The following is a 9689-nucleotide window of genomic DNA, read 5'->3' on the forward strand; positions in this document are numbered from 1 at the left end:
TTATATATCTACGCCTATATTACTCATCCTATTCTACATCTTCTTCCTCCTCTTCTTCCTAGTCCCCTCCTCTGCGTTCTCATTCTCTTCTTTCTCTTTTTTTATTCTTCCGCCCGACTGAGTTTCGTATTTCTCTATTTTTTATCTACCTACGCTTATATTACTCATCCTATTCTGCATCTTCTTCCTCTTCTTCTTCCCAGTCCTCCTCCTCTGCGTTCTCATTCTCTTCCTCCTCTTTTTTTTATTCCCCTCGGCTGAGTGAGTTTCGTATTTCTCTATTTTTTATCTACCTATGCCTATATTACTCATCCTATTCTGCACCTCCTTCCTTCTCTTCTTCCTAGTTTCCTTCTCTGCATTCTCATTCTCTTCCCTCTCTTTTTTTATTTTCCCGGCCGAGTGAATTGGTGGCGAGAGAAGGAGGGCGGAAACACATCTTCAAGTAGTACTGTGCTGTCTTCAGTCCGCAGATCGATAGCAGCTCTCGGGAACAGCCTGGCGAGGAAGCGAGTCTGGCTCCTGCCGCAGAGAAACCCCGTCTCGTGTGTGTGTGTGTGTGTGTGTGTGTGTGTGTGTGTGTCAGTGTGTGTGCGTGTGTCAGCGTGTGTGTGTGTGTGTGTGTGTGTGTGTGTGTGTGTGTGTGTGTGTGTGTGTGTGTGTGTGTGTGTGTGTGTGTGACAAGGCGTGTTGCTAGGGTGACAAGGCGTGTTGTGTAGGTGTGAGTGTGTGTGTGTGTGTGTGTGTGTGTGTGTGTGTGTGTGTGTGTGTGTGTGTGTGTGTGTTGCTGTCGTTGCTGTTGTTGTTGTCTTCTATGTTTTTGTTTTTTGATTAGTGTTTTGTTCGTTTTACTACTATTACTACTACTACTACTACTACTACTACTACTACTACTACTACTACTACTACTACTACTACTACTACTACTACTACTGCTACTACTACTACTACTACTACTATTACTACTACTACTACTACTACTACGAATACCTAACGAGCTGAATTAATGAACGTCACAAGAAAAGAAAAAAAACACGTAATTTAGATAAAAGAGAGTAGAGAAAGTGAAGAGAGTACGTGTAGGATCCCCTCTCTCTCTCTCTCTCTCTCTCTCTCTCTTGCTGTTCGCTTTAAGACAAACAATTAAATGTAATATGAATCCCGGCGGCTCTTCTTCATAATTGCTGACAAGATGAACATGACTAGAATATTACATGAAGCTCCATCAACCGCCCTCCTCATCCTCTTCCTCTTCCTCTTCCTCTTCGTACTCTTCTTCCTCTTCTTCTTCCTGCTTCTGGTCTTTTTCTTTTTCCATACATGTTTTTGCATTTCTCTATACTCTTTTTCTTCTTTAATTGTTGTGTTTTTTTCTATCCCTATTCCTCCTTCTAGTTGTTGTTCTTCATTTCACCCTTTGTTTTCTTTTACTTCTTCTCCACTTCTTCCTTTCTCTTCCTTCCATATATTTTTCCTTTTCACCATTTTCTCCTATTTACTCCTCCTACTACTTATCATTCCTCTAGCTTTCGTTCATCTTAATCTTTGCCATCATCATCACCAACACCATCACCACCACCACCATCTCCCTCCTATACCTTCTTTTCCTCCTCCTCTTCCTGCTCGCACCACACACAAAATGTTTAAACACCTCGGGATTAATTAGACTTCCTCGGCGCCAGTGCAGCAGTTTGCCTCTGACGCCTCCCTCTCAAGAGCCTCATTTCAAATTAATATACAATTGAGCCCACACCGATGAAAGAGAGGACGGAGGGAGAGATAGGGAGTATAGGGAAAGTGTGAGGGGGGATGGTAGCAGAGGATAAGGAAGGTAAAGACATCATATTGGAACATAGGAGAGATGAGGTACGGTTGATTAAGGTAAGTTGTGGTAAGGTAAGGTAAGGTTAGGTAAGGTGAGATTAACAGTAAGGTATTGTAATGTAAGGTAAGGTTAGGTAAAGCAAGTTAATGTAATGTTTATCTATTTATTCTTTATGATAGGGATAATAAATGAAGGAAAGCTGAGGAAATATGAAAAAAATAAGGGTAATAATTAGAAAAGATATAAAATAATAGAAAATAGATGTAAAAGAAAACAAAAATAGAACATTATAGAAGAAAAAACAAGCAAACATGAAAGCAACAGAAAAAATAAAATGAAAAATATGATAGTAACAAAAAATCAGAGAGAAAGGCACAAAATAAAGAGACATAAAGGGAAAGGAGTAAGGCAGTGAGGCCCTTGCAAGCGATGTGAACTGATGAATTTATGTGGTGCGTTAAAAGTGATGGCGGTAAAAATGGGAGGAAATGGGGCCAGGAATGGAGGCAATGGGGAGTGTAAGGAGGAAATGTACTCTTGGTGAGCCTCCTATATCATAACTAAATACACCTGCGAGACTCATTAACACACGCTTACCTGGCGCAACACTAACAAGTACAGGGAAAATTCACGAAAAGGAAAGAAGCGAAATTACTACTAATCGTCTCTCTCTCTCTCTCTCTCTCTCTCTCTCTCTCTCTCTCTCTCTCTCTCTCTCTCTCACAAAAGTGAAAGATAGATAGATAGAGATAGATAAATAGACAGATAGATAGATAAATAGGGATAGATAGATAGATAGATAGATAGATAGAGAGAGAGAGAGAGAGAGAGAGAGAGAGAGAGAGAGAGAGAGAGAGAGAGAGAGAGAGAGAGAGAGAGAGAGAGAGATTCAGGTTCGCGTTCACTTCTTTAACCAATTCCAACCTTTCCTTTTATTTGCAATATTTTCACCATTAAACCTAACCAAATAAAAAAAAAAATGTTAAAAGAAAAAGTTAAGAAAAAAAAAAAATCTATAAATGACCTTAAAAATTTACAGAGCATAATGCACCAACATAATCAAACATTGATATAGTAAATGAAGAAAATATAACAACAACGAAAAATAGTAAAAAAAAAATAGCAACTAAAATCAAAACAAACACTAAATAAATAATAACAAACACACGAATGACAAACACAAAATGAATTAACCACCACCATGACTTTGAAATCTCACGAATAAAAGCAAACGCATCAAAAAATAAATAAATAACACACACACACACACACACACACACACACACACACACACACACACACACACACACGACCCTATAATAGAGAGTTCCCGGGAGAGGGCGTGCACGTTCTCGAAGCCCAAAGCACACCGATACCAAAGCATTCACTCTTACGATAATTTTAGCGCTGGAGGTACGATACGGCGGCGGCAGTGGTGGTGGTGGTGGTGGTGGTGGTGTTATTGTGTTAGAAATGTATTGGGGGATTTGTGGGGGAGGGAGAGGAGTGCGTGAGGGAGGGAGGCAGTTGGGGGAAAGAGTTGGGGAGGTGGGGAAGGGAGTCTAGTGCGTTATTGTGGGTAAGTGGGGAGGTTTGAAGAATTGGACAGTGAGGTTTGGTTAGATTCGAGAGGTTTGGGGTTTGAGTTATGGTAAGGAAGTGTTGGGGTAGGTAGGGAAGCTTTTTTGGGGTGTTTTGGGGGTATGGTGAGGTTTTAAAGGGATTGTGGGTTGTTGAAGGTAGATATGGAGGAAAGAATTAAGCCGTAGTGTTTACAAATGGCTATTAATTCCAGCGCACCTGTTTTTCCTCCTCTTCCTTCCACCAAACTGCAAATTTCGCATGTAAATATCTTAGTTTCTCCTTCCCCCCACTCTCTCTCTCTCTCTCTCTCTCTCTCTCTCTCTCTCTCTCTCTCTCTCTCTCCCTGTTTTATTTTCCGTTTTCTTTCCTCTGGTTCTTGTTTCCTCTCGGTTGGCGGAAGTCGTTATTTTATGACCTTATTTGGCAAGTTTGTGAGTTTACGTTTTCTTTATTGATTCGAGGACTCCTGTATTTTGTCAGGGGGTGTAAGAGAGAGAGAGAGAGAGAGAGAGAGAGAGAGAGAGAGAGAGAGAGAGAGAGTGTCACAGCATCACCCACGCAAATTAATAAAGTTAGCAGGAAAAAAAGGAAAACAATTTATTTGTCTAATCTAATTCACTGCCTTAAATATGCTCTCTCTCTCTCTCTCTCTCTCTCTCTCTCTCTCTCTGAGCAATAGCCACTTAAGGTTAATCAAAGGAAGTTTTGTTGTTGAAAGCAATGTCAAGTTGAATGCGAACTTACTGGGCTCTCCTTGACTTGCACGATTGTAGAGCGCGTGCGTACCCTCACACACACACACACACACACACACACACACACACACACACGAAAATTCTGACTAAATAACACAAACAAAATGAAAACAGTGATATAAAAACTTCCCTACAGAATTTTCAAGGATGTGAAAAAAGAAGTAAATGAAAACAAGGAAGAACAAAAACAGACGTAAACATGATATTAAATAAAAAATGACGTGAAAAAAGGGTCTATTCTGAAATTACTTGTCTCTCTCTATTAGTAAAGTGAGTTTGCAAATTGCCTGTCACCCCCCACCCTATCCTCTCTCTCTCTCTCTCTCTCTCTCTCTCTCTCTCTCTCTCTCTCTGGTACTTTTGCCTCTGAAATTTCTACTTCATGTTCCTGCAATTTACGAATCCTTTTTAATTGCTATTTCGAAAGTTGTTTTGTTTGCCTGTACTATTAATCTTGTTTACGTTTATGAATTCGTTCTGTTTCGCTTTGCTTTATCTTTATGTAGTCATTAATTCCTCTTGTATTGCTATTCATTTTAATTTTTTCCATCCTCTCCTTAGTTCTGATCTTTCCTCTTCAATTAATCATTTTGTTTATCCTTGTTCGTTTTTTCTTTTATCTTCATTTAGAATATCCTTAAATTACCTTTTGTTCTTTTCTTTCCTCTTCAATTGATTATTTTGTCCTCTTTCCGTTCTACTTATACTATTTTGTCTTCTTTCTGTCTATAAACTGTTCTTCTGTCTTTAAATATTTCTTCCCTATGGTACTTTTCCGCAAATATTTTTAGGTATTTCTCTTTTTTTATGTATTTATTCTGTAATTATCTACTTATTCTTGAAATTCTTCTTTTACGTTCTATAAATGTCCTTTTTCTCTTCCTTATGTTTTTTCTATACATTTTTTTTCTTTTCCTTCTTATGAGAATATGCGTCATTCATCTGTTTCTCTATATTCTTACATTCTTTTTTTTGTTCTTTCTCCTCTTTCTATTCCTGCTTGTCTTCCTCTCCATCTTCATTTTCTCCTTTCTCTTTTCAGTACGCACTCAAGACTACCTTTAAAAACTAAATACACTCTTCCTCTTTTCCTACACTACTATCCTTTTCTCCTTACTCGTCTTGCTACACCTGATTGTATTTGTCTCTTCTCCATCTGGTTCTCTCCCACAATCCTCTTTCTCCTTCTTCTCCTTCTCTTTCTACACCTGCTTGTCTTTCTCCCCCTGCGTTCCCTCCTCCAGTCCCTTCCACTCCCCGCTGCGCCCCGGAACACTCCATCGCGGTCTTTATGTGTCGGGGCGGCAGCGGCGTACTGGCGCGACGCTTCCGAGGCACATTAGCTCCAGAATCATGACCCGAAATAGTTGGATGAGCTCTTTTTTATTTGTGTTTTATTTCTATCGGAACTCGGAAGCTTCTACTACTCGCTGCTTGGTGGTGGTGGTGGTGGTGGTGGTGGTTTTATTGAGATGTTTTTTAAGGTGTGTGTATATGTGTGTTTTTTTTTTTGCTATTGTTTTGTTTGATTTATTATTTTTTCAGAGTTTGGTGTTTTAGAATTTTGCTACTGTTGTTGTTGAAGGAAGGAGGAAACAGTAAAAGCAAGGAAAAAAGGAAACAAAAGGCAGGAAAATAAATGGTGAAAATAACGAGAAAGAGAGAAAGGAATAAAAATGATAATATAGTAAGAAAAATAGACGAAAAAAAAGAGAGAAAAAGCAAGCAAAATACTGGAAACAACAATCAACTCTCAACATGTAAAATCTCCCAAAATTTCCCATATGTTCACTCTACACTGGCATTTAGTGAGTCTCCATTCGACGCTGCTGGAGTTCAAGGTTCGAGCAACACACACACGGCAGACACACCCTCGCTTGTAGATAAGAATAAAGGATGCCAGGCTGATCCGTCCATTTGTCTACATTACCATGACCCTCCAGCCTTCCTGTGCGTGGGATAGTGGCAGGTAGTGAGGCGTGACATGGGCAGAGTAGTGGTAGGAATAATAACAGTAAATAGTGGCAGGGGAAGAAAAGTGGTAGGAATAGCAACAGTAAGTATATAAGCAGGGGAGAGACAAGGGGTAGTAGTGGCAGGAATTAACAGTAAAAGGCACGGGTAGGGAAGCGTGGTAGGGTAGTAGTGGTAGGAATAGTAACATTAAGTAGTGATAGGGATAGGGAGGCGTGGCAGGGAAGCAGTGGTAGGAATAGTAGCAGTATAAGTAGTGGTAGGGGTAGCGAGGCCTGACAGGGGAAGAGTAGTGGTAGGAATAGTAACAGTATAGGTAGTGGCAAGGGTAGGAAGGCGTGACAGGGGGAAAGTGGGGGTAGACATAGTAGGAGACGTGGCAGAGGCAGCACAAACACAAGCCTGGTATCTCTGTTTCACTCAGCACAGGACCACAAATGAATAAGAGAGGAAGAACGAGAGAAAGAAAAAGAAAAAAAGATCCAATAAACTAAACACAACAGCAAAGAACATTTTCTGATACAAAGCTATCATACGAAAGAAGAAACGAAAATTTAACCTGTAACACCAAGACAGGAGGCGGTGGCGTTTTGGTTAAGGTGGTGAGCGTGGGATCGGGCAGACGTCTACACGTAGGTTCGAATCCCACCACGTACCGCCTTGAAACTTTACCATTTGTCGAGTGGTTTAAAGCTACCTACATGTCACTATGATACCAAGGTTCTAGGTGGTTTCACTAAAGATGTGCTTGGGTGGTGATATGGGCCCTAATATGGGTACCACTATAAATAAAATTACCTGCGCCACTAATGGGCGGAAGCTGAACAGCACTTCCCACATATACTCTTCAAGTATGGGACCACGCGCTATAGGCCAGGACATAGGAAAAAAAGATACCTATTATTTTCACCCATTTTTCTATCTCCTTTTCCTTCTTTAAATTTCCTTTTGATGTATACGAATAATAAATCGCAGAAGAAAAACCTAAACCGGTAACGCAGATACCTATTACTTTTTTCCTTTTTTTTCCGTTTTTCTCCCTTCTGCTGCCCAGTACAGGCGATAATTGGATCCCAAAATAGCCAGTCGGTCCGTCGCTCCATCGGCCAGGCAAGCGGCGCTATCACCCCGCGGCCACCTCACCCCGGGGGTCCACCAGGGGATCCACCCACCCACGCTTCCCCTCCCTGCTCTATCGCTCCACGGAAAATTTGTTCCTGCTATCTGTTCCCGTGTTTCTGTAACCCTTACTCGCACGTCCCGCCTGTGTTTCGTCCATTTCGTTTCTTTTTGGGCGTTGTTATTCTTCACTCACTCTCCGGAGCACATGCAGTTGTCCCGGTACTGGTGTCACAGGATGGTCGGAAACGATGGACCCGCTTTGAAATTGCTGTCTCACCCACCATGTGACGACAGTAAACAACAGCCTTAGCATTGGAAAAGGCAGGCTGAATTAAGTTTTTAATCAAATAATGATTTTTTTTTTATCAGATGCAGGAATTATTTTGCTCTGTTCAGTTCATGGTTCCAGTGATGTAGCAGTTTCAAATCCGATATATTTTATTTCATTTTGTACCCTACACTGTACAGTGCATTTCATGAATCATATATAAACTAATATATGGACTAATTAATCTACCATAGAGGAAACACAAAAATCTTTTTTGGTTGTTATTCATTAACTAAATTTGAATCTTCTGTTTCTCTTTCTCAGCTTTTTTTCTTGTTTCCGGCTGTGATTCTCTCTCTCTCTCTCTCTCTCTCTCTCTCTCTCTCTCTCTCTCTCTCTCTCTCTCTCTCTCTCTCTCTCTTCGTCTGCCTCTCTTTTTGTTTAGTTTCTTGATTTTACCCATCTATCTTCTTTCTTTTCTGCTTCTATTTTCTTTGTCACTCTTTCTCTGCATCCTTAATTTTCTCTGCCTATCTCCTTCTCTGTCTCTGTTATGTAGATGGAGACAAATGTGTAAAGTGTCTCTCTTCTCTCTGTCTCTCTTCATTTGCCTCGTTTTTCTTTTCAGTTTCTCATCTTGTTTCATTTCTGTCTATCTTATATCTCTTAGTAATCTTCTCTGTCTCTCTTTCTCTGCATTTATTTCTTGTCCCTCAACCTGTTTTCCTCTGTGTCTACCTTTGTCTCTCTTTTCTTTCTCTCTCTCTCTCTCTCTCTCTCTCTCTCTCTCTCTCTTTTGTCTCTCTCTGTCTCTCTTCCGCCTGCTTTCGTTTCCCATTCTCCTCCCGAGCACATGGATTCCAATGCCCTACTGTGGCCCGCAATTCACGGTTCAAACCCGCAAGTGAACCTACAAAAAGAGACAGGTATAGTGCTGTTCCGGTTCGGTTCACTCAGGTATCGATGCGCTTAGTTACCTGTACTTCACACCCTCTCTCTCTCTCTCTCTCTCTCTCTCTCTCTCTCTCTCTCTCTCTCTGAACTCCTAGCAATTCCTCAGTTTAAAAAATCGTCAAAGTTTGGTGGAGAGTGAGGAGGCGAGGCAAGGAATGACAAAACAACATAAAAAAAAGGCAGGAAAAGTTTGCCAAATGAGGAAAACAATGATAGTAAAGTAGAGAAGACGGGCAGTTTAAGGAGAAGGATCACTATCACTACTACTACTACTACTACTACTACTACTACTACTACTATTATAGGATATGAAGTTGAAGGATAGAAAATACAGAAATGTTTAAAAGAAAGAAGAAAATGGAAGAGTGTGAGAAAGGAAGAAAAGAGAAGAAAGGATGGAAGATGGAAGAGGGAAGAAAACATGGAAGAGAGATAATAAAGGTGGACAAGAAAGACAGGAACAAAGACACACACACGAAAAAAAAAAATATACGTAACATATGTTTGAACTAACGTAAACTAAATATCCAGAAGTACGAGGACCAGAGAGAGAGAGAGAGAGAGAGAGAGAGAGAGAGAGAGAGAGAGAGAGAGAGAGAGAGAGAGAGGTTGGGGGGATAGCCGCTGGAGTACCGCAGGAGACAGAACGGGCGAGAGGACCTTTCAGAAAGTTGGTGGCCTGAATAAAAATGATGTGGAGGAGGAACTGCCGCTGACGTGGAGGGGACGCTGAATGCACGAGGGTCAAGGGAAGAGGAGGTGGAGGTGGTGGAGAAGGAGGTGGAGGAGGAGGTGGTGGAGAAGATGCTGCAGTCTCTTAGAAGATTCGCCCATCAAACGTATTAGGCGAAAGATGCAAGTGTTGAAAATATTAACTATTGTTATTGTTACTATTACTGCTGTTGCTGTTACTATTACTGGTGCTACTGCTATTACTATTACTACCTCCTCTCTTTCTCCTATGTTCATAACTAATATTAATGTCTTACTAGTGTTTTTATTATTACGACTCACTGACAAATTAGCTAACTGGCTGAATAAGTGACTAACAAACTACCACTAATATCACCACCGCCACCACCACCACTACCACTGCCAACAAACAGCACAAAGAATGAGGACTTGAAACCAAACATTATGACCCAAACTCTTATCCACTCCCTTCTTTTCCAGCCGTCCTTCCCGTCCCTTCCTGGAGTGTTTGGTC

The 9689-nt window shown here is 40.9% G+C and overlaps 1 protein-coding gene across 1 annotated transcript in view; it reads right to left on the reverse strand.

The window, feature by feature from the left end:
* The window catches only part of LOC123507674, a 190876-nt gene that overhangs the window by 93361 nt on the left and 87826 nt on the right, over positions 1–9689 (reverse strand).

This window comes from Portunus trituberculatus, chromosome 23 (genome assembly GCF_017591435.1).
Source record: "Portunus trituberculatus isolate SZX2019 chromosome 23, ASM1759143v1, whole genome shotgun sequence".
Taxonomy (NCBI): domain Eukaryota; kingdom Metazoa; phylum Arthropoda; class Malacostraca; order Decapoda; family Portunidae; genus Portunus; species Portunus trituberculatus.